The sequence below is a fragment of the Podarcis muralis genome, chromosome 4 (genome assembly GCF_964188315.1).
Source record: "Podarcis muralis chromosome 4, rPodMur119.hap1.1, whole genome shotgun sequence".
Classification (NCBI taxonomy): domain Eukaryota; kingdom Metazoa; phylum Chordata; class Lepidosauria; order Squamata; family Lacertidae; genus Podarcis; species Podarcis muralis.
Window position 1 is genome coordinate 26,313,728 of NC_135658.1, and position 26,056 is coordinate 26,339,783.

The 26,056-nt window shown below is 43.8% G+C and overlaps 1 protein-coding gene across 8 annotated transcripts in view; it reads right to left on the reverse strand.

Moving 5' to 3' along the window:
• The window catches only part of ATP8A2 (ATPase phospholipid transporting 8A2), a 330,202-nt gene that overhangs the window by 120,803 nt on the left and 183,343 nt on the right, over nt 1-26,056 (reverse strand). The window lies entirely within an intron of this gene.

Consider the following 26,056-nt stretch of genomic DNA (forward strand, 5'->3'; position numbering starts at 1 on the left):
TGAGTTAGATGGAACAATGGTCTCACTCAGCAGCTTCCTGTGTACGTTTTGTTACCTTTTAAAACTACTGAAAGTTTCAGGGCTTCATAATATTTAACAAAAGTTTTCATGCCACTTGGGATTTTAGAACAGAGGTGGGGACATGAAAGGCAGTGTCCGAAGATCCCCTTTCAAAGTGATGATCAAAAAGCCACTTTGAAAAGGGCTCCTGAAGACCCTTGAGGGCAAAAGGATGGCGGTGATTGACAGAAGGGTGGCTCCACCCACCTGTCAAATTGTGGCCCTCAAAGGGAAGAAATAACTATCTGACCAGCTGAGCTAAAAAGGTTCCCTGCCCATTTCAGAGCATTTCTGACAAGCTTTTATACTGTATTTAGCTTAATTATAATCTTAAAAAACAGCCCATCTTCTACCTCCAGGGTAGTCTCTTGTAAGCAAAATTCACAATTTTTCTATTTACCTCTGCATTATCTGTTCTGATTGAGTGTGTATTTCCATTATCTCCTAACAGGGCCTCCTGGCTAGAACTTTCCTAGTCCTTTTAACTGCAGAAGCCAGTAGCAGAGCCTGGGACCTTCTGCAATCAAAGCATGTGCTCTGTCACTGAGCTGCAATCCATCAGCCACGGACTTGCACATTTCCCCCCCTTTCTGAGTTCCATGTTTACACTGACTGCAATTGAGAGAACTTCTAAACCAGCCCAACTGCTCTACAAATTTTCTGTCCGTCTACACCCTTAAATGGTCTAGTAGTTCCTTCCCAAAGAACTTCTTTGTTCTGTTCTCTCACTCTAATAATTGAGGCCGTTGCTGTATTCCCCAGGAATATAACATGACTATCACTATTAATAGCTTGGTGTATGTTAATGAGACTCTGCAGCATCTCCTCACTTGAAGCCTGCAATCAATCCAGACTGTGATTTTTTTACGATACGGTGTTCACCAGTGTGTAATTGACCAGCAACTCGCACGAAGGGAAGGATACGCTTTAATGTGGTTTGAAACAATCTGCTAGCCTTTTTAAAAACCAGGCAGCATTTGTACTGACATTTTGAAGCCATGAATTATATATACGTCTTACAGGCAAGTTCTCTGCTGATGAAGGAAAGGATTACAGCGAAGACATACAGACAAGGGCTTGGCTTTGGGGGGAGGATCTGGATTTTTATACACTGTGTTGTGTGTCTTATTATCAATGGCTTTGTATTTGGTTTCCGAAAGTATTTTAGCATCATGGTTAGTTTCAGGCAACTTCACAAATGAGAATTAGCTACTTTTCTAATTTGGAAGTAGTAACTCTGAAGCACAGGAGCTATGGGGAAAGAAGACCCCTAAGATTAAAAGTGGAGTGTCACAGTAACATGTCATGCTGGGGGGTAAATGACATGCCCTTACATTATAAGTATTAGTCAGCTACTAGTTGGGAATCTCCTAATTTTCTGGTTGCCACTCATACTCTCTAATCTCTGCCCATATAGGAGCATAGAAAGCTGCCTAACATAAAGCCATCTCATTGCTCCAATACAGCACCCTACTTTCTATAATGACTGGAAGGAGCTCTTCAGATTCTCACATAGAGATGCTTCCTACCCTGCCTGGAAATGCCAGGGGTTTAACCTGGGACTTTCTGCATGCAAAGCAGATGCTTTAGTACAGAGCAACAGCATTTCTCCTATACGGGGATGAGGGTCGATGCAATCGAAGCTAAGTTTGTAACAAAACACACACAGAGAATGGCCGGGTTTGCACGTAATGCTAAACCATAGTTCATTAAAATATGCTTCATTAAACCATAGCTTACTGTTATGTGAGAACCCAGACCATCAGCTTAATTATGGCTTATAAATTGTGGATAAAGGTAATTCGTTAAGCAAAGTCTGTATTTGGTTTATGAACCTCAGTTAACATTAATCATAATTTAACACTATGTGTGGATCCAGACTTGCTCCTTAAATATGCTTAAGGAGCTACTGACAGTGGTGCAAAGAAAGAATGGCAAAAAAATCCAAACTACAATCCAGGCTTCGCTGTTGTTGCTGGTACTTTTAATTATTTTGTGATGTAATAAACCCAGGTTTAAGTTATCGCTGGCCAGATGCCTCAGCTGTAATTATCGTTAATGTTAACTAAGGTAAACCAGGCCATTAGCTGCTATCTCTACAAGCAACAAGATTCTGTGTTTTCCATAATGAAGGGGAGACACGTCCCCAAAGATCTCACTGGCGGTAGAGATGGCTCTATGCAATGCTATACTGGGAGATGTGGGACATGCGTCTTAGCATCTGCTTGGCTCCAGAACGAACGTAATTACTTAGGAGATTTTAGCCTGGCAAAGGGGAATGTTAGGGAGTTGGTATATAAACCTTTGTCTAAACAGAACAGGATGAAATAGGTTTCCAAATATCCTGCTCCAAGCAGAATCCAAACAATGAAATAAATGAAAAGGCACCGTGAAAGAAGGACAAAGCACCTGCCAACTTTGTACACTTTGGGTTTACGGAAATGGAAAGCCTTCCTTCAAGTATATCAGAAGCATGGAGTACGAAGACAGTATTATATTTCTCTTATGCTTTAGGATGTATAAAAATGTCTGAGAAGAACAAAATCCAATATTGGCCCTTCCGCTTAATTGTGCAATAGGATATTATGACAGAGGATAGCTCACCCTGGGAGGAATACTCCAATTGTTCCAACTGGAGCTAATGCAAATAGTAACTGGAGGAGGGAGGCCATTAAGACCGAGGCAGAGCAGTGGCAATTTCCCTTTTCCAGAAAAGGTGCACATTAAATATAATAATGCATTTAACGTCATGTCTCCTTTGGCCCTCAATATGTATTTCCCTTCTGTGCTCCTCTATACCTTCTCCACCTGAAAAGCATTTCAACCCATTTCTGGGAAAATGCACTGCTCTTCTTCTTCTTCTTCTTCTTCTTCTTCTTCTTCTTCTATACACACTATTGGCAAAAGCTCAAAGGGTCTTACAGCTTAAGCAATTCTTTTGCCAAAATACACAGTACACTATAAGCACATGAAATCATTTCACCAACCAGTGCGGGTTGTGTTTTTTTTAAAAAAAACTTTCAAAAATTATCTTTTGAGCTTTTTTTGGGAAATTGATTAGCTTTCCCCTCCCCTATGAAACATAAAAAGAAATGCTGCACAGCTTGAAAATTCTGTTTGCAGCATTTTCTGAGGAGCTAGGAATCAGAAGATAGGCAGCCAGAGTCTCTGCGTGTTTATTTGAACAATCAGTGGGACTTAGGACAAAATTAAGATTTCACTGGAGATGCGTGGCAGTTACCAAGCACTTCTTGATACAGTGGTACCTCGGGTTACATACGCTTCAGGTTACAGACTCCGCTAACCCAGAAATAGTGCTTCAGGTTAAGAACTTTGCTTCAGGATAAGAACAGAAATCGGGCTCTGGCGGCGCGGCGGCAGCAGGAGGCCCCACCCCATTAGCTAAAGTGGTGCTTCAGGTTAAGAACAGTTTCAGGTTAAGAACAGACCTCTGGAATGAATTAAGGTTTTAACCCGAGGTACCACTGTATTGAGAATGCATCCTGAATTGCTTGCATAAAGCTCATGCACATCCACATAAGAAATTTGAAGTGCTTTAACAATCAATTCTTCTTCCCAGGGAACTCTGGGAATTGTGGTTCTGTGAGGGTGATTGCATAACAATTCCCAACACCCTTAAAAACTACAGTTCCCATGATTATTATTATTTTTTGGGGGGGAGCCATGACTGTGTTTGAATATATAATTTGGATATTGAGCTTTTTTCCTGATTTGTTTGCAGAGTAGTTATGAACAAATAATAAACACTCTTCAATAACAATACCACAGTAAGAATATCACAATATAAATGAACATTAAATCCTGAATTGCTTGTGGGATGTTTATACAGTCATACCTCGTGTTGCGTTTGCTTCAGGTTGAGCATTTTCAGGTTGCATCCCGCGGCGACCCAGAAGTACTGGAAAGGGTTACTTCTGGGTTTCGCAGCTCGCGCAGATGCTCAAAATGACGTCACATGCATGCGCAGAAGCGGCGAATCACGACCTGCACAGACCTGGGTTGCGTTCTGCTCATATTGCGAATCCCGGAACGGATCCCGTTTGCAACCAGAGGTACCACTGTATGTCTTCCTATGAATCGTTCATTCATTCATTCATCCCACATCCCTCTCACTTTCCTAACTGCAAACGTCTGTGTGCTTTTAACATGGGCTTGTTGCACCAAGGCAACAAAGCACTTGTACTGCAGAAACTTAATTTTATGAGATGTGCTCAAATCCCTCCTGCAAAATACCAACAGCCTGGGCAGGGCCGGCACAGCCACTAGGCAGGGTGAGACGGCTGTCTCAGGTGGCAGAAGCCGCTGGGGCAGCTTGCCCACCCCACTACCTCTGCTGCTGGCAGAGATGCGGTGCAAGCATCAGTGCTGATTTTGGGCAAGAACTTGTTGAATTTGTGCCAAATCTCATGGACTGCAGATATCAGTGCTAATGTTGCCACCGTTTCTCTGCCAGCAGCAGAGGCAGCAGAGTGGCAGGTGCAGGTGGTGATGGCGGCAGGGCAGCACCTCCCATCCCCTTCAGCTGGGAGCACCATAAATGTAGCATCCCCATGTCTCTTTCTCTCTGTCTGGTAATGGATAGGAAAAGAAAATGGTGTGGCATTATTTCACTGCGGTGGATATGTAGAAACACGGACCACAGTAACATCATATCGTGCCTTTCCTATATGTTGGGGGAGAAGAGGAGGTGCTCTCAGGATCCTTCTTTCAATGGCGGTCCTGTGGCTCATGTGTAGTTCTGCCCTTCCTCACCAGCAGGGCATACACTAGGGACACTCAAAGGTTTTGTTATGCTTGCATTTTTAAGTGAATTGGACGAATACATGGAACACATTCATTCTTCATTTTTCACACTCCTCTGAATTCTGAGATACACTTTTCAGCTTAATAATAATTTTAGGTTAAGGTACATTCCAAAATCCTTATTAAAAACATGTGGGTTAGATAAAATTCAGAAAGGAGAATAAATTTATGAAGGAATGCATGTAAGACAGGCATTGGTCAACAACAGAGAGCCCCATTAATCCCTAGTATGAATAGGATTGTAACCTAAATGCTTGAAACTGCGAAAACAACAAATACAGTGGTACCTCAGGTTAAGTACTTAATTCGTTCCGGAGGTTCGTACTTAACCTGAAACTGTTCTTAACCTGAAGCACCACTTTAGCTAATGGGGCCTCCTGCTGCCGCCGCGCCGCTGGAGCATGATTTCTGTTCTCATCCTGAAGCAAAGTTCTTAACCTGAATAACTGTTTCTGGGTTAGCGGAGTCTGTAACCCGAAGCGTATGTAACCTGAAGCGTATGTAACCTGAAGCGTATGTGTCAGAGACTGCCTCCAGGTCCCAGCTCACAGAGGACCAACGCTAGCCAGCGGTAATATACAAAAGTCTTTATTAAAGTACATTATCCATTTTCAAACCCTAGCGTGCGTCTCTACGTCTGGACACTAGACCGGCGAAGCTCCGTCTGAGTCTCCGCCCCCTGTACACCAGCTTAAGACTCTAGCCTTACTCCACCTTTTCCGTCTCTCCTTCCGCCTCTGGGTCCTACCACCCCCCGGGGTCCCTTCCTTCCTGGACGCTTCGGAGGCGGACCCCTTGGACTCTTCCCCCTCCCTTCGGCGGGCTTTAGGACCTGGCTCCCTATCCGGGCTGCTCATTGCGCCACCCTCTTGTACATTTGAACTTGGCGCGCGCGCGCTGCCTCCGACCTTCCTTTTGACCGTTTCCTCGCTCTCTGATGCAGGCGTGGCTAACCCTGACTCATGTCCTTCCGCTGACGGAAAGCTGCCTGATGCCGATGCCTGGGACTCCTCCCCCCTACTGCTCTCCGGTGGGGAAGCTGGTCCCGATTTCCAGCTGCTGCTCTCTGAGTCCCCTCTGGCCCCTCCTTCCTGAGGTGTTCCCTCTGGCAACCCCCTAGCTCTGACCACGGGAGCCCCTTTCTGTGAATCCTCCGATTCGCTGGAGAGACTTAGAGACCTCGGGCGGCTCTCATCGCTCACTTCCCCCTCGGATTCCTCCCCCTCGGTCTCTAATTCCTCCCTTTCCTGTCCCTCTGCTCCTGAGCCCCTGACAGTATGTAACCCGAGGTACCACTGTAAAATAAAAAGGAAGGAAGGAAGAGCCAGTGGTTTGAACAACACACAGCGGCCTCCCCAACAACCCCACTGGTGGTTCATCCCTGAATGACATCAGGGGTCTGTAGATTTGTGGTAGAACACATGCTTTTCATGCAAATGTTTCCATTATCCAATTTGGTACCTTCAAAGTGGGGCTGGGAATAATCCCTGACTGAGATCTTTCAAAAATGCTGCCAATTAGTGCAGTTAATACTGGGTTAGATGGGGCAATGGGCTTCCTAAGTATAAATCAGGGCTTTGTAATACTTAACTAATTGCATTATGAAAACACTGTGATTTCATATAGCTGTAGATTTTAGAGTATTCTGTGAACTGCCCTGAGACCTCTGGGTGTAGGGCGGTAAAAATTTTCTAGATGCTTTTATACTACAATTTTTTTAAAACTTCTTTCCTCAGGGTAAAACACCCCTGTAAGTCTTGTGAGAGAGACAAATCTCACAGTAAATGACCAGTAGATTGCCTTAGGACTTAAGGTCAGGAATATGCCCTCTGGTTCCATGACTTTCCACTCAGTTTTGTAGAAGCACATTAGTAGAAATAATTGTTCAGAATGAAAATTAGGGGTGACAGCTGGGTGGAAGGTGGGGGCAGATAAAAGCTGGGGACAGGGGAAGGAGAAAAGAATGGTAACTTTGCTGAAAATCTCACTAATATATCTGACAATAAAATAAACAGCCTGGTGTGTGGGTACTTTTCAGACTCGAGAATCGTCCCAAGAAATAGGTAAGGTAAAGGACCTCCTGCTGTTGTGGAGGCAACTTGCTTTTGACCTAAGATAGATCTACTCTAAAGAAAAGTCATAGCAAGGCCTTCACCCTTGGCGTGGGTCTGCCTTTCCTTCTGTTTGTGAAATCTACATGATAGATGGTGAATTGAAAGAGATGGTTCACTTATCAGTCATGTCTCTTTTCCATCTCCCTTAAAGACTGTTTTATTAACTACTAAATGTGCACGTATTCGCTTATGGCCCATTCTTCATATAATTACAACAACAACAACAACAACAACAACAACAACAACAACAACAACAACAACAACAACAACAACAACAAGATATTTCCAAGGCGGTTGTAAAAGTTCTCAGGAGAAGAAATAGGGATATTGTTTAGGAAAGCCATGGGTGTCATCACTTAAGCCTAAATGGGCTGGGACCAGGCCAACAAAAGATCCATTTCCTCTCTATCCTCCTGCCCTAAATCTCCACCTGAAGCTGTTATTTGTCCTGCTAGAGAAGGTTCCATGAATGTCAATCTTGGTATGGCACGTTCTGTGTGTGTGGTATCAGGGCCACGGGGGGAAGGCTTAATCCACTCCCTTACTGCCATGGTCCTACTACTACTACTCAGAAGCAAAAATCTCAAGATCGACGTCAAGCATCAACATTATGACCAATATAGTCTTAGCTCTGCACAAAGTCTACTAGCCACGATAGTTGTGTTCTGCCTCCTCATTTAGAGGCAGTAACGCTTCTGAGTACTGGTTTCTAGGAACCACAGGAGGGGAAAGTGATCTTGTGCTGGTTTACCACAGGCATCCAGTTGGCCAAGGTGAGACCAGCATGCAGGACTACATGGGCCACTGGCCTGATCTAGCATGCTTTCCGTGTGTTCATTAAGGTGAGATGTAGTGTACAGACCATAGTAACCATTTCTAAATTAGGATGTGCCCTTATAAATTAAAGGTAAAGGTAAAGGTACCCCTGCCCGTACGGGCCAGTCTTGCCAGACTCTAGGGTTGCGCGCCCATCTCGCTTAAGAGGCCGGGAGCCAGCGCTGTCCGGAGACACTTCAGGGTCACGTGGCCAGCGTGACAAGCTGCATCTGGCGAGCCAGCGCAGCACACGGAACGCCGTTTACCTTCCCGCTGGTAAGCGGTCCCTATTTATCTACTTGCACCCGGAGGTGCTTTCGAACTGCTAGGTTGGCAGGCGCTGGGACCAAACGACGGGAGCGCACCCCGCCGCGGGGATTCGAACCACTGGCCATGCGATCGGCAAGTCCTAGGCACTGAGGTTTTACCCACAGCGCCACCCGCGTCCCTGCCCTTATAAATTAGGCACATGCAAATTTCATGCAAATCTTCACTTCGTATTATTATTATTATTTCTTTCCTTTTTTTAATGCATAAAGGCAAAGCCAACAAAAGATCACAAAAGGTACCGCTGATGCAAATTTAAGGAGCATCCCCACGAGGGCCATTTCCTATGAAGCAGGCCTAACACTACTGTGTTGGAATGGATAAAGTTCAGAACTATGGTGAACGGAATGCATGTCCCCGAGGTGAAGTGTCCACTGGGGTTAAAAAAAGCCCTGGTAAATTAGGTGGGAAAAATGCTTAACTTCTGGATCAATAAATAAGAAGGAAAGCAGATTAATTCTGCTGCTTGGAAAGTCCATCAATAGAGGAACTTCAAAATGTAGGAGGAAAGCTTTGTTTTTAAAAATAACATTCATCTTGTGATACAAGAAAGCCTAAGAATTCCTCTTTGCCTTAATCGTTTTTTCAGTCATTCAGTATACATAAAACAGGACAAACTGCCTCTCTTAATATTTTGGGAACGGATTCAACTGTTTCCAATGGAACTGCATCCAATATATTTTTTTAAAACAAAATAAATATATCTGGGTCAGAGCAATTCAACAAAAGATGGTCTACAATGAAGAACATAAAAAGAATGACTGAACATTCCAATACTGGACAAATAAAGCCCAGTTTCTCCACAATCTATTTGCTGTTCTCCTTCTTTGATTCTAATATAATTTGATAACTTCATGATCTCAGCGACTTTCTGCATCTGCTCCAAACAATCAAGCAAACAGTAGGAGGTTTCTTTCTTTTAAATTAGTGGCAACACAAATCTTGGCAACATATAGTAAGTTCTTAATAAATTCCATATCGCAGCTTTCTAGTTTAGCTTTTAAGTGACTTAGGAAGGAACTGCACCCAGTACTTTCATGTGGTTTCTTTCACGACGCGTAATTTCCATCCAAAATAATCTAGCGAAATCCACACTCCAGATCTCCAAGTTTCTACCTACAGCAATTCTAACTTTAGAGTCTAGAGAAACTATCAAATCTACTTTTCCTGCCACTGTGGCAAATACCCCGATAATTTTTAAAAGATGCCAAGTGCTTTTTTGCATTAGTCATCTTGTCAGTCAAATGTTGTTTCTTCTTCCGCCCCTAACATAAATTAACACACAGGTCACGACCTTTGGCTTTGTAGTTGACATATGTAGATTATAGCTAATCCCCGCGTTGCAGCAGGTGGAAAGGTTGACGGTTGGTCCAATGTAGGGGTCCAGTTCCATAGATTTTAGAGGCTCAGTTTGCAAGTTCCATCCATTTATTCCTCTCATGGAGTCATACTCATTTAGTTTATCTGATAAATAGTGACATCTAAAGGTGTGCAGGTAATTCAACGTCATAACAGTGAGTAAATAATCATTTTATAGAAGGGGGGAAAGGAGCATAAGGCACAGAGACCTCAATCTGAGAGAGAGAGAAAATAGGCAATGTGATGTCTTTTTCCTCAACAGTTACTATAAGGAAAAAGATGCATATTCCTGGTTTTGTATTACCAGGCAGAAATGGAACTTGGCTCAGTGCCCCTCCAAGACTGGGTTTTTTTTAGATTGTACTGTATTCTGTAACATGTCACTGATGTAATAACAGTGCATTAGTGATGGATTTATACTAGATCGTTGCCTTATTAAAGATCATATGATGCTTCCCCAATGTTACTACATCGCTGCCGTCTGGAGCGGCACTCTTGCAGTATAATGCAACAAAACCGGGACAAAAAAGAAAAGAAAGTGGAATGTTTATGGTATAAAAAGTTACAGGATTTCAGCAGAGTGTTATAGGGCATGCACTGATAGGAAGTGAAGCATGATGCGTCCCCCAAAACGTTCGTGGGAGCAAACAGTATTTAAAGTGGGATTGTGTATAACTGCTCTCATGAGCACAAACCATCATAAAGGACGTTAATAAGAACAATGAAAAGGGCACCTGGAGGGACCATTATTGCAGACCCAGCAATTAAGTGGCAATGCAAAAACTGGGATTGGGCACAAATATCACCAGAGTTTCTTTTACTGACTACAGTAAGAATTCACTTCTTGCCGAACTCGCCATCCCTTAAAGTTATTCCAGACAAGCTGTGTAGTCAGCTAACTGTGTCTCCTTGCAATTATCCAGCTCATCTGCCACACTAGGAAAAGTAATGCCCAAATGGCCTTGAATTCCTAATGTTGTGCTAGCCCTCTTTCTGGGGGGCAAGGCTGAGGCATTCAGCTGTGAAACCAATTGTGTCCTGCTGTTGTTGTCTCTGAAACTTCATAAGGTGTATTCTAAGGAAGAGTTCCTGACTTTGCCCCTCTGGATTTGCCCACATTCCAGATTTGTTTTGGATGGCTGTCAAATACTGGCCTGGTTCGCACACAACACTAAGGCAAACAATGGCTTGGTGTGAATGAACAAGCCTGGTAACAGCAAGAAAAATGCTGGTACGTCACTTCTCTCCAGCTCACTTCACTACTGGTTTGGCTTAGCATTACATCTTGTGGTTTATTTCACTCCAAACAAGCCATGAGCCATAAACCAAGTTGTGTGTAGGTAAGGTTGTAAGCAGGTAAGTTAGACTGCACTTCTATAGACAGAGGGAAGCTGCCTTATGGTTAGGGATGGATGAATATGTCCATCGAACTTTCTCTCCCCCCCCCCCGCCAAATCTTAAATTCGGTCCTTCAACCAGCCACATCAGTTTGTGAGTCCTCATGAAAATTCATCATCATTCTAGTGCAAATTTCTCCTAATACACAATCTTTGGATGCAATTTTGAGTAATATACACATATTTGCAATGCGATCTCCCATAATAATTAATGTCATTTTAAATGTTCCACAATATCGTGCACTTTTGTATGTTATTTTCACTAATCTATGCGTTCATATACACACTTTACACTAATATATACATTTCTGTGCATGTTAGTTGTACTGCAAAATTCAGAAAAGTGAGCATTTCAAAAGAGGGCCGTGTTTCTGTTTGCTTCTTGTTTCGGAAAGTGTGGATTAGGTAGGTTTCCTTTTAAATGGTGAAGTGGATTTAAATGGTGAAGTGGATTTAAATGGTGAAGTGGATTTCTCTCTCAGCTCTAGAGGAGATATTTGTTCTAATATCTATCCTGAGAGGCAGAGCCTGCTCCTATCACCTGCTAACCAGAGATGCCACGGATTTAATTTGGACCCTCTGCATGCAAGGCTTCTGCTCTACCAGTGACTACAGTGCTTCCGCTCACATTTTCTCTCCTTCCTCCAGACTTTCCAATAACTTGTTGCAGTTTCATTATCAAGGCTACTTTTACTTTAATGCAAACAGCACTATAGGCAATGGAGAGCGAGAGAGTGGAGGGGGTAAAGAATACTTACAGGTAGTTACATCATTTTACAAAGATGAACCGTGTGGGGGTTTTTTCTGTGCAAAGCTGGGCTGTGTGAAATAATTAATATTTGCTGGGAATTTAAAACCAGGAGTGTGTCAATGGAAAAGGAGTTTGCTGCGAGCCATTTTTAAGCAACTGAAAAGGTTCTTGTCAGCGCTGACTGCCAGCGGCAGAAATATTCCTGATTGAGATTGTCTCCCAGTGTTTTGCAATCAGCTCTCTGGAGCCGCAGTTATTACAGGCAAACCAGCCTCTTGAAGGTTACATTGCCAAAATGGAGTTGAGAGCTCTTCTCTTTCCCTTCCATTTCTCGCAGATACACAATCCCATTCTCCATGCAGCAAGCGCTTTATCAGCAAAGTATGCCCGGAAATCTTTCTGAGTCGATTAATAATTAACTTGGAGGCTTCCATCTTTCCCAGGCAATTGTATACGAGGGATTGCACTTGTTATATTTCCGACGGCATTCTTTAAGTTTGCAGGACTTGCAGTTAAAAGAACGTGCCGATTTCTGAAGGCAAACGTAACCTTCTTAGAGGGGAAATCATTGTAATACTAGAAAGGAAATAATTCATCTTGCTTGAGAGTCTAGTGACCACAAATGCCCCATATCCTTTGGCAACATCAGTAACCCCAAGGAGCAAGAGATTTATCTCGCCTTAGAGGAGCACATGATGACCAAGCGTGCTTCAACAGATGTGATCTGGGGCAAGTGATACGAGTCCTCTGCACCATTATCTTCTCATCTGCATAATGGCAGAAAATGTACTGTACTACTAATACTAATTAAAACAAACAAACAACCTCCACCTTTAGATCACCAGAAGCCTGACTGTACTTGTAAATGCACATGCCAGAAGTTTGGTTTTTTTGGGGGGGGGTGTTGAGCATGGAAATGAGTAATAGACCAGATGTGTCGTTTAAGATCATTTAGATCCCTTTCATTTCCAAGACACTGCATGGGGCTTCAAACAAGCTCACGGACAGCAGCCTTTGAAAATGCAGAAGCCCCCCCCCCCATGGGGGGGCTCTCTGCCAAGTAAGTTAGGGTTTTCTTCTGGTTTCTCTCTCTCTACAGACACACACACATATATTGAGAGCATGTCACCCATGTGACCCAGGGGGAAAAACCAGGAATAAAGAAAGCTGCCTCACAGCAAGTCAAGCCACTGGCCAACCTAGCTCAATACTGTCTCCACTACCTGGCAAAGGCTCCCAAGGGCTTATCATTTGTTAGACTTATATATCGCCCTTTATAAAAACATAACACAAAGCATAACAATAGACAGCGTAACAATTGTAGTAACAGACCACCCCACCCACATTTAAGAGGCCATAGATTAATAACTGAAAGCCTGGGTAAAGAGGAATGTTTTTGCCTGGCGCCTAAAGACATGTAATGATGGTGCCAGGTGAGTCTCTCTGGGGAGAGCATTCCACAGACAGGGAGCCACCACAGCAAAGGCCTGTTCTCCCTCCAAACCTCTTCAGGAGGGAGGACATAGAGAAGGGCCTCAGATGACAAGTGCAGGGTCCAGGTCGGTTTATCTGGGGAGAGGCAATCCTTACGTTTCTGAGGTCCTGAGTTGTGTAAGGCTTTATAGGTCAATACCAGCACTTTGAATTTCAGACATGGTCTCTCCCTGGCCTAAATGGAGATGCTGGAAATTAACCTGGGAGCTTCTGTGTGCTAAACAGATACTCTGCCGCCGAGTTAAAGTCCCTCCCTTAATTTCATCCATGGAAAAGAGCAAGAAAAATAAATGTCTGGTATTCTCTTCTCTCCCAACAGTTACTCAGCATGAACGGTGAAGAAATATATCAACTGTTGCCACTAACCTATACCTGTGCAAATTGCTGCAGACTGTTTCATCTCAAGTCATTTCTCTCTTACAACAGCATTTTAAAGCAGCTGAGAATTACAGAAAGCATCTGACGCTATCCCAGCAGAGACAATAGGCTGGATTCCTGCATGGGGGCTTTCACGGGCGTGAAGCGTCTCTTCATCTTACGTTTCTTCAAGATGCCAAGGCGCGAAAGGGACTCACTCATTCCTTTCCAACTAAAAATATACACACATGACACATTCCAAGTCACTGACTGCACTGACAATCTGTCATCCTGAAGGCATCCCCCAGCTGTCAGGGAAAGGAGATGGCGAATGTTTCTGAGCACACATAGCAAGAGGGAATATTCCCCAGACCTAAATATATCAGGGTGGGTGTTGTTTGGTTTCTTGGCTTGCTACTGTTGTTGCACGTTTTGCTGCAGAGGTTAAAGCTTCATTCCAAGCAAATATCAGATGATGATAATCGTGGAGGGTAAGGTTATCGATGGAACCCAGCCACGTTGGCTGTGTTTTACCTCCACCATCAGAGACAGTATGCCTCTGAATACCAGTTGCTTGGGGTTCTCAAGTAGGCAGAGCATTCCTGCCATCAGGTCCTACATGTGGGCTTTCCCAAGTGGTTTCCAACTTCCTGACCACTGTGAGAGCAGGATGTTGGACATTTAGATAGGCCTTCTTAAGATAGGCATCTTGGGAGAAAAGCAATGACAAACCTAGACAGCATCTTAAAAAGTAGAGGCATCACCTTGCCAACAAAGGTCCGTATAGTTAAAGCTATGGTTTCCCAGTAATGATGTATGGAAGTGAGAGCTGGACCATAAAGAAGGCTGATCGCCAAAGAATTGATGCTTTTGAATTATGGTGCTGCAGGAGACTCTTGAGAGTCCCATGGACTGCAAGAAGATCAAACCTATCCATTCTTAAGGAAATCAGCCCTGAGTGCTCACTGGAAGGACAGATTGTGAAGCTGAGGCTCCAATACTTTGGCCACCTCATGAGAAGAGAAGACTCCCTGGAAAAGACCCAGATGTTGGGAAAGATGGAGGGCACAAGGAGAAGGGGATGACAGAGGACGAGATGGTGGGACGGTGTTCTCGAAGCTACCAGCATGAGTTTGCCCAAACTGCGGGAGGCAGTGGAAGACAGGAGTGCCTGGCGTGCTCTGGTCCATGGGGTCACGAAGAGTCGGACACGACTAAACAACAACAATTGGCCTGATCAATCAGGGCTCCTCTATGTTTGTATCAAATAGGATATTTGTCCTGGGTATTTGCTTAGCCTTCTAATGAGAAGTGCCCAATAGCACACATTGCATGGTGGCATCCATCTGTCTCAAGAGACAATGGTGTGTGCCTCCAGGGATGAAGTCAAGCAGCACTGAAGTGACCTTTCCAGGACGCAAGCCTGGGCAGTGTGAATGTAGGTCCTGGGCTGCCCAGACAAGGCTTCCCTCTCAGCCTCTCTGATGTGGTCCAAGGGAAAGCAGAGCAATACATCTGGCACCAGCTTGGCTTCAGGATTTGCCAGAAAGAGGTGTACAAGGTGCAATCCAACTGTCTTAGGGATTCCACTTTGGATTTGTGTAGGGTTTACTCCTTAGCCCTTTCTTCTCTCAAAAATACCCTGCAAGGGAGCGGAGGTTTAGGATGAGAGTTTTCCTTCTCCTAGATATGCTACTTTTCCAGGTTGGTGAGCCCCATCTGCCCCTCACGTCCCTCTATAGCATGTGTAGAAACCGTCTTCTTGACTGTTGGACCCACTATCGGTCTCTCTCGACTGCTTAATCTGCCTGTCTTCACATGCAGGGCAAGTCCCTAACTCATAGAGGGTTGGAGGCCCATCAGTTTGCATTTAAAGCCCAATCAATCAGATTCACACTGTCCAAAACAACATTGAGAAGTAAAATACATTTAGCTGAATTTTATGATGCACTTGTCCATCCGCACAGTGTTCACACAAATGCTCATGTTAAGGGAAATTGTGCATAAACACGCTTGTATTAAATGAAAATAACACACAAAAATGCGCATTAGGGGAAATCGCTTGCAAAAATGCATACATTAGTCAAATTGCATTAAAAAAACCTGTTTATTAAGAGAAATTTGCACTAAAATGCTGAATAATTTTCAGGAGGATTTCGTTTTATAAAATTGCAAATGGCTGCAGAAATGTGAAGAACGGGACTTAAAATTAGAAAAATAAGAAACGGAGAAAATGGCAAATTTAAAACTAGCCTGATTGATACTGTGGCTACATGTAGAAATATTGCCCTTTGCCTGTGTGTCTTGAGTTGCAGAATAAATACTGGAATTTTATAATCACCCCTCTTAAAACTATTGGCGAAATAAATGTTGTACTTTGGAATTTGTATTAAAAATAAAACCTTTAAACTGGAAAACAAAAACCAAAGGCTCAATAAATCCAGTGTTACTGTCCTGGCTACAAGGCAAGACTCACAATGTATGAGCTGCTCCAGGTTAGAATCACACAATTCAGACTTCAGCAGGCAACGAAAACGGTGCTTGCAGAGAAAATAATCACAAAAGATTCCAGAAATGACATAATTTGAGGGCTTCTCTAAGAGGGGGCACTGCCGGCGTAATGCTACCCCATAGCAAGTCTCCCTCCACCAGCTTCCATCAATTAGGAGATCTATATAATAATAACAATTATAATTTATTATTTATACCCCGCCCATCTGGCTGGGCCTCCCCAGCCACTCTGGGCGGCTTCCATAAAAACCACAAATACAGTAAAATATCACACGTTAAAAACTTCCCTGAACAGGGCTGCCTTAAGATGTATTCGATCTATTGCTTTTTGTCTTTTTCTGTGGTCAATTAAACATCAATTGCTGCTCCCACACACTGGCCAGAATGCTGGAAGATGAGAACAGGTTTACTGAACAATCCAGCAAAGCAGTATACTAATAACTCTGGAATTACAATAGGTACAGATTTACTTTCCTTTTTTTTTAAAAGGAAAAAGAAACCCAAGAATCATGATCAGGTCATGCTCTTTTTTTAAATAAGGGGCACCTGATGGCATGCCTATAATACAGGCAACAACTGGCTCTCTCTAGAGAAGTGGTGGGAAACCACTGCTATGTGGGCTGGATGTGGCTTAGGGGGGGTGTCTGCTCATCTGGCTCACAGCCCCTCTCCTTCCCACCCCTCCAGTCCTGCACACAGCAATTAGGCTTGAGAACCACCTTCCGCTTGGGAGTCCTTGGGAGGGTGTTTTAAGCCTGAACACCTCTTTTCAAGCCTAAATGCCACACAGAGGGCATTTGCAGGGGTGGGGGAGCTGCAGCTGGGGAGGGATGTTTTCTCGTCTCCTTATGCACCAAGCCCCCCGCTGAAATGGAGGCGAGGTTTTGGGATTGATTAGTCATATAAAAAGGTAAAGGTAAAGGGACCCCTGATCATTAGGTCCAGTCGTGGCCAACTCTGGGGTTGCGGCGCTCATCTCGCTTTGTTGGCCGAGGGAGCCGGCGTACAGCTTCCGGGTCATGTGGCCAGCATGACTAAGCCGCTTCTGGCGAACCAGAGCAGCGCACGGAAACAGCATTTACCTTCCCGCTGGAGCTGTACCCATTTATCTACTTGCATTTTGACATGCTTTCAAACTGCTAGGTTGGCAGGAGCAGGGACCGAGCAATGGGAGCTCACCCCGTCGCGGGGATTCGAACCGCTGTCCTTCTGTCGTCCTAGGCTCTGTGGTTTAACCCACAGCGCCACCTGCGTCCCTTGATTAGTCATATAGCATTCATGTAATAGGCTTCCTAACCCTGGACTCAAGGCATTTAATTTCGCAATCACCAAATTGATGCCCTCCAAATCTTTTGAACCATGTCTCCCATCAGCCCTGGCCAGCATGGGTCTGACGGCAGCTGTAGTCCAAGATACCTGGAGGGCACTAGGTTGGCAAGGGCTGTTGTAGTCCAACTCCTTCCAGGCACTACTTTCTAGTTCAAAATCTAAAAGAAGTCCACGGATAGCAGGTGTGAGTTCATCAATATTGGCTGTGCACTTAGCATAAGATGCTCAAGGCCAGGCAGACGTTTCCCAGAGCTTGCCCTGTTCTTAACTTCCCTCCCTTACAACTCGCAGCCATTAAGGCGACTGCTACCCAAGAGCAAACTGGGCTGAAGTTGCTACTGCTGTTGTTTCCCCTCCGGGTTGTGAGTTTAAGTTTGGCCTCTTAAGCAGCACTTGACCAGATGATGCGTGCCTTGGCTCCATTAGCACTTGATGCCTTGGCTGTCAAACAGCTTTCAGAAGAGCTGCTTCAGGCAGCGCTGGGGCCATTTGAATTTCACCCACAGGATCTTCTGGCACAGCCATTTGCAGATGGTTGGCAAGGGACCACTGCTAGGGTTAATAAGCCACATCGCTCTATGCATCTGGCATTAGAGCTCAAGGAAGACCTGGGGGTTAGAAGTGGGGTGGGGGGGTGGGAAGAGAGAGCCGTTTCTGGAAGCCAACACTGGGGTATAAGATTACAGCATTCCAGTTGTCTGCAGTCTTTTCGTTGCTTACTGATGTCTAGCCTATCAGTCTCAGGCAAGGGAACAGATGGGTAGAATGGTTAAACTTGCTTTTTAAATAGCAGATTTGGTTCGAGGGCATGAGCTAGCAAAACAAGCAAAGTTTTAGTTTTGTTTTGGTCCAGAAGGCATAAGTAGCTCCGCCAGCTTCCTTGGACAGACTGATGCAGTCTGCTAAAGTAGGGCTGCCATACTGAGCTTTTTTTGCAAAATCGCAAAGAAATTGGACATTTTTTAACCTCTTTCTGAGGGAAATTGGCTGGCAAAAACAACATGGGCTGCTGTATGTCCGCATTTTCCTGGACGTTTGTGTCTGGACGCTGCTTCTGGCTGCAGTATTCTGACAACGAGCCGCAGCTCACTTGGACGGAGCTGGGGCAGAGCGAAGTGGTGGTGAGCTCGGGGCCGTGTGAGCCCAACATTGGAGCTCCATCCAAATGGCAAATGCCGAATGTGAAAACGTCTCCTACTGTGCAGGAGCTGATGTCTGGGCGCTCATCAAGAACACCCTGTGCAGTTAACTTATAGCACAGTGTCTACTTCTGAAGTATGTCTCAGTGCTCAGTGGGGCGTACTCCTGGGTAAGTGGGTAATGGCTTCAGCTTAGGACTGGCACTTGGGGAAAACATGGTCCTTGTGTTTTTAACAGCTGTGGCAAGAAGCTTCTTAGGGAAGAAGCTTCTGGACTGACTATGCCCAGACTGGCCACTGGCTCCTTCTGAGCAGAAGGCATTTATGCGGGCTTCCTGTCTCACTGGAATGCTGCCTGAGCAACAAACTTGTCCTGAGTTCTAGCATTTCTTGTCTTGCTCTTTGGTAGTGCTTTGTTCTGCAGGCCACACCTTCTGATTTGCCTTCCAATCTCAATTGCTCTTCAGCCTTGACAGCTGGCTTGCCTCTGATTCTGCTTCCTGACTACCCTCAAATGCTGATTTCCCTTGTCTCTTGGTTCCTAATTTCTGGCTGTCTCTAGACCACTGCCCATGGCCTAGTCCTGATACGGAGTCTGGGCTTGGCAAAATTATTTCATTTATTATTTCAACAATTTGTAAACTGCTTAATCAGTTGTCTCTCAGTGGTGTACAGGAGACTTTAAATGAGTTTAAACTACAACATCAGAAATTAATTTAAAATCCTGCTGGAATAAGAAAAGTTTTCAGTGAGTGCTGTAAATTCAACAGAAAGGGGGTCCCCTCTAATCTCATGCAGGAAGGAATTCCACAATATTGGGGAAGCAATGCTGAATGCATGGCTACCTGTGGTTAAACACCGTGTATCCAAGCCATGGGGGACACTAACAGTGACTCCTTCGAAGATTTCAGCAACTGAGCAGGAATATAGTCTTAGATGACGCATGCTTACAGCAGGGTATATAACATCTGGTGGGACCAAGCATTACATATGGTACTTTCACTGTTTCAGTTTAATGAACGCCAGCTGAAGCAAATCAGTCCCTCCTCTGATACAATGCACCAATTAGTCAGACTAGGGATAGCCGGTCACCCTTTGGCAAGTGAAGGCTGGTGAGGGTCATGACTTCGCTCCTAGAGTCTACCTCTCACTGAGCATGTCTGAACCTGCCAAGGACTGTCATCGCCAATGATAACACTGGAAGGCTGTTTGTTAATACAGACTCACACTCAGATGGATCACTTGGCTTGTTTCTTTGACCAATGAGCATGAAGTTGCATCTCCAAATATACAATAATTAGAACTGGGGAGTGGGGTATGTGTGAAGCACAGATAAAATAAAAATTATGTCAGTCCCCTACAGAAACCTCCCCCTCCAGAAATTTCTACAGGCACATAGAGAATAAATGTCCTTAATGCCAGATAAAATAGATGCCAGCCAATAAAAATAAATGGTAAAATGCCATCACCTTTAGTCAAGCTAGTTTCTTAAGCTGCTCTAAACTTTCAGGATAGAAGGGGTTCACACAAAAATAATTAAAAATGATTGCATGTTTAAAGAAAATATGTACACAGCTTTTAAACACATTCACAATGTCAGACCTACAAGCCCCTTTTGCCCATGCACACCTCTCTTCCTAGCATTCAGATGAAGAAAAAATTGGGATTTGTTCTAGCATCTGAGAATGTTAGGGTCTCTCCATCTGCTCTGTTGAAAGATCAGGGCCATCAGGCACCTCCCTCAACTGTCATCTACAGCAGCCGTTTCATTAGGCAACAAGAGGAAAAGAGAAATGAAACTACAGGCTCTGTTTAAAGATCACCAACTTTTTACTACTCCTCTCCTTGAAATCCATTTTCTTCAGCTGATTACTACAAGAACTCTGTAACCTAGAAACGGTTACTCAAGTTTGTTTCCCGCCCCCCTTCTCCCACTCAATCATTCTTCCTTTTCTGTCATGTCTTTTAGATTGTAGATGACAAAGGGAAAGCAAGCCTTACAAGGAACAGCTGAGGGAGTTGGGTATGTTTAGCCTGGATAAAAGGAGACTGGGAGGAGATATAGCCATCTTAAATATCTACAAAGGCTCTCACACGGAAGATGGAGCAAGCTTGTTTTCTCTTGCTCAAAGGGTAGTATCCAAACCAATGGCTTCAAGTTACAAGAAAGGAGATTCCAACTTAACATAAGGAAGAACTTTCTGATGGCAAGAGCTGTTCGACAATAGGACAGACTCCCATGAGAAGTGATGGACTCTCCTTCCTTGGAGGTTGGAGAATGAGATTTCTGCATTGCATTGATCCCTTCCAACTCTGCAGTTCTAGGATTCAATGTGCTGTGCATTTTGCAGTAAATTTTATGCCTGCATTCAAAAACTGGGTTATATATGCCTTTAATAAATCCCTAAATAAAAGAAACATCTCTGGTGGTTAATTAGCAAGACTGGATTGAGGTGCTTAATTATTAGTCTGCATTCAAGTGAATTAGAGTAAAAATTTTAGTGGTAAAAGTCCTGGCCTTAAATGTTTGCAGCAGAGTAACTTGCTGCTTAAGTAGGGACACGGGTGGCGCTGTGGGTTAAACCACAGAGCCTAGGACTTGCTGATCAGAAGGTCAGTGGTTCGAATCCCCGCGATGCAGTGAGCTCCCGTTGCTTGGTCCTTGCTCCTGCCAACCTAGCAGTTCGAAAGCACATCAAAGTGCAAGTAAATTCCCGGCGGGAAGGTAAATGGCGTTTCCGTGTGCTGCTCTGGTTCGCCAGAAGCGGCTTAGTCATGCTGGCCACATGACCTGGAAGCTGTACGCCAGCTCCCTTGGCCAATAAAGCGAGATGAGCGCCGCAACCCCAGAGTCGGCCACGACTGGACCTAATGGTCAGGGTCCTTCTTTAACTTGCTGCTTTAATAGTACAGCTTTTGCATACTACATTGGGCTTATCCAACCTGCTATTTGGATGAGACTCTTATAAAAAAAGTATTTAAGTATTGTTATTTTTAAATATAAACTGCTCTTCAAACAAAAATGTTATCAACCTTAACAAAAACAAAACAGCCCCTTGGCCCATAGGTTTATACACAACACAATTCCTTTTGAATGATGGGATTCTGTCCTATGCCTCCCCCTTGATTGCTAATGAACCTGAAAAATTTCCAAGTGCTAAGCTGTGAGTGACTAACCTATGGCACAGGTGCCCTGGCACAGCGACAGCACGTCATTACACATCTAGATACAGGAGCGGCCAGTGTGGTATGGTGGCACTGGCCTCCTGGCAGTGGAACTGCTGCCCCTTGGACAAGGTGGTAGCAGGTCCAGGCAACAGTGGGGTCCAGATGATGCAGATGGTTTAGTGGAGCTAATCTGATGTTCTCACAGTCCACCCAAGATGCCCCAAGTTATAACTAAACAAAAAGCATTCCGCAATGGCCTGTTTTTGTTAACAGCTTATCTAAGTTACCCCACTGGGCAAAATTTTCTTCAGACAACTGTGACAACATCTTGGATACTGCTCATATTCTTTTTGGTAAAAAAATTGAAGGCAGGTAATACACTTCAGCTCCCCTCCCCTTCAAATATTTTGAAGCATCTTAAAAATATTTCTTTTTGTGATACTGAAATCGTGTTCTGCGTATACGCTATATCTTTAAGGCACACTCACAGCACAGTTCCTCCCGCTCAAAGAATTCTGGGCACTGTAGTTTGTTAAGGGTTGCTGGGATAGCCCTAGAATCCACTGCTACTGGCATGTTCCAAGGTTGCAATGACAATACCATTACATTACACATAAAAGGATTAAGGTAAAGGTACGCCTGCCCGTACAGGCCAGTCGTGTCCGACTCTAGGGTTGTGCGCCCATCTCACTCTAGAGGCCGGGAGCCAGCGTTGTCCGCAGACACTTCCAGGTCACGTGGCCAGCGTGACAAGCTGCATCTGACGAGCCAGAGCCGCACACGGAAATGGCGTTTACCTTCCCGCTAGTAAGCGGTCCCTATTTATCTAATTGCACCCGGGGGTGCTTTCGAACTGCTAGGTTGGCAGGCGCTGGGACCGAACGACGGGAGCTCACCCCGCCGCGGGGATTTGAACCGCCGACCTTTTGATCGGCAAGCCCTAGGCGCTGAGGCTTTTACCCACAGCGCCACCCGCGTCCCATAAAAGGATTAGTAAATATTTTTTAAATGGGTAGGTCTTGCTCAGTTCAAACCAAAGGTAGCATAACTTTTCAATTAAACCAGTTTTAGAGTCTCAGAGCCTCTGAGCAGCAGCAGATGGTCTAAACCAGCCTTTGCCTCAAAACGGTTTTAACTGCAGCTCCCAGTGCTGGCTAGGGCTGATGGGAGTTGTGGTCCAAAACATCTGGAAGGCCTCTGGTTGGCAAAGGCTGATCTAGTAAAAGGTACCTATTTTTGTGTTTCTTTCTCATAGACTGATATGATTTCCTTTTAACAAGAAGGTTGATTTTGGAACTCTCCCATCTGTTTTGGCCGCAGTTTGATTCAATACCTCAATATGATACATCAGAACGACAGTTCCCGCACTCTTCCCAGTCTTCTCTGAGAATGATCAAATATACCCAATTTCTCATCGAGTTTTGATACTTTCATGCTGACAAGGCAGTTTTTTAAAAAAAGTATATTTTGGAATCAAGAAAGAGCTTCTGAATTCAAAACAGAATTACAGGCTAATTGGTCCAATATGCCCCTGAATCCTTTTGGCAGGAGTCTGTCACTTAATTCTCTCTGTCAGACAGTAATTTCATATATGTGGTTTACATTGTAACATTCAAAGAGAAGGAAATTATTTTACAAATGCACTTTGACAATTGTTATGTTAACTAACTGACCACAGGGCCAGAGCATTAAGGAACCCAGAATTCCTAGACACTTACTCCCTGTATTTCATTCAGATAATTATTTCCATTGTGCTAGGTATTTTGAGTTCAGAAGCAACTTACGATGCTGCATGAACGATAAAATATAAAGTTATAAATAATGAGATACGATAATCTAAGACAGGATCCAGGCATCCAAAAATACTTCCACATGGAATGGCCCTGAGGTAGAGATGCAAAGGGATTCAAACCAGTTTGCATTTAAAGCAAAATCTATCAAATATGCGGATTCTGAAACAACATGAGAAGCGGAACGCACCCATACTTTGGAATTCACACTTTTCTGAATTTTGCGATGCAGTTTTCCAGCCAACCAAAGTTTATAAAAATATGTATATTGGGGGAAGGTATGCATAAAAGCGAGTATTGGTGAAAATAACATACAAAGATCGCATTATATTAGAAGAAATTACTTGCAAAAAATGTGCACTTTACTCAAAACAACATAGAAAATGTTTTTACATGTGAAATCCACAGTACATTGCTGAAGAATTTTCATGAGGATTTTATTGCGAAACATTTGCAAATTGCTGAAGTAATGTGGAGACTGGAAAAAAGAAACAGAAAAATTGACAGGTCTTTCCATCCCTACTCTGGTGCCACAGCTCCATAGAATAAGTTATTAAGAGTTGGGTGCTCTGTGTTAGAGATGGGGAACCTCTTGGACTCCAACTCCCACCAACCCCAGCTAACAGGGGCAACAGTCAGGGATGATGTAGTCCAGCAACATCTGGAGGGCGATAGGTCCCTGCTCTGTGTCAACCCTCAAATGTGCAGAAGCCACACTTGTCCTTCCCCCCTTTTTTGAGGAGAAATTGAGAAAGCAGCACCCAGTTCATATATTACTTCCTTCACATGGCTGGTCCAGCATTGTCCCTTCCCAGGGAACTTGTGATGATATACACAACACTTCTTTCAACTAAAAAAATATCAAAATCACAGTACTGAAAACGTTTGCTATATGCACTGGTATGTGTGGATATGCAATCAATTGGGCGCTCACAGAATTTGGGGATTTATCTAAGAAACCCTATTTGTAATTCAATTTGTAATTGAAGGCTGAGGCATCACAAATTGTGTCATGTGAAGGATGTATTTTTTTGGAGAAATGAAATGTAAGAAAAGGTATTTGTTTGATCGTTCCCAGTTGAACATTCACAAAATCTTATGTAGTTCTTGAGGCAAAAGCTTTCAATAAAGATGGACCCCTCTCTAATGATCCACTGTGCAGAATACATTACAGCAAGGCAACGGAAACTTGCAAGGATTTATCCTGGTGACTGATTCTTTGGCAACTCTTGGGATTAACATACTAAATTAGGAATCCAAAAACAAGTCAATCATGGATTAAAGTCGTGGAAGGGGCAACCCTTGAGCAATTCAGATGTAATTTTCCTTACACAACAGGGGGTTGAAATATAGAATAAACTGTCACCAGCAGCAATAGAAATTAGAGGTTGTTAAGACAGCTGAAGAGACATCTGGATACATTTTCAAAGAGAGGCCAAAAATGTGCATCAGAGTTGACTACCACTTGGACGTCTTTGGATTACAATGACATTCAATTGCAGAAACCACATTTCATAGCAAGATTTCCCTTTCTTCCTGAAAACGGAAGTAATGATAACTTGACAAGTCATTTAAATGATCTCACTTAGGCTCTTCATCATGGAGCATGATTTCCCCCTGAATCTACATGCTTCACAAACCGAGGCCTAGATTATGCAGAAGCTTTTTTCTCTGGCTTACTCTAAGCAGGTGTTTCCCAAACTTGGGTCTCCAGCTGGTTTTGGACTACAACTCCCATCATCCCTACCTAGCAGGGCCAGTGGTCAGAGATGATGGGAACGGTAGTTCAAAAGCAGCGGAGACCCAAGTTTGGGAAACACTGGCTTAGAGTAACACGTGAACAAGACCTTTGCCTCACCAAAGCAATGAATTCAATGAATGCCGGAATAAATGAAACCTGACAAAAAGGGAACATCCCTCAGTTCTGTTTCTGTTCCTGACTTGTTAATTATATAGAGCTTGCAGTCCGGAGCCATTAAAATCAGTGAGCATTTTACTATTGATTTCGAACAGGATATGCATTGCTTCCAGAGCTCCCCTCTCAAGGGAAAGAGTTTTCCTTCTAATGCTACAGGGATTTATATGACATCTGCAAAGTCACCAGAATCAAGGAACAATGTTTTACGTGTATCAACAGCTAGTAAACAGTCAGTAAATTAATAAAAGCAGAGCCTAACATAATAACCAAAAAGGACAATGGAAACTTTAAAACACAGTTGAAAATGCGTACTGTAAACTCTAAAAATGCAGTTCTAGTGAAAAGTTATTATGAGCTGCTACCAGTTTGCATTCTATAGAAAGCATTTACATTTTTTGATGGGTTGAGAAATAAGTTGAAATATGACCCTGGAGATCTCAGGAGGGGGAGGGGGCAGAGGGCACTGGTTTTTTTGTCAGACATTTCCTCATTGTTTACTTAACCCAAACTTGTTCCCTTTCTAAAAGTAGCCCTCTGCAACTTTTCAGTCTGGCTATCCTCAAGCTTCATCATTTAGAACAATCTCCTCCTTTACTAAGAGGAACAAAAAAAAAAAAGGCAGGATGGTGACCTCAAAAATGGAATTCCAGTGTGGTTCAGTTACATGGTGCTGATTAGAACTATTCTTCAAGAAACCTCATT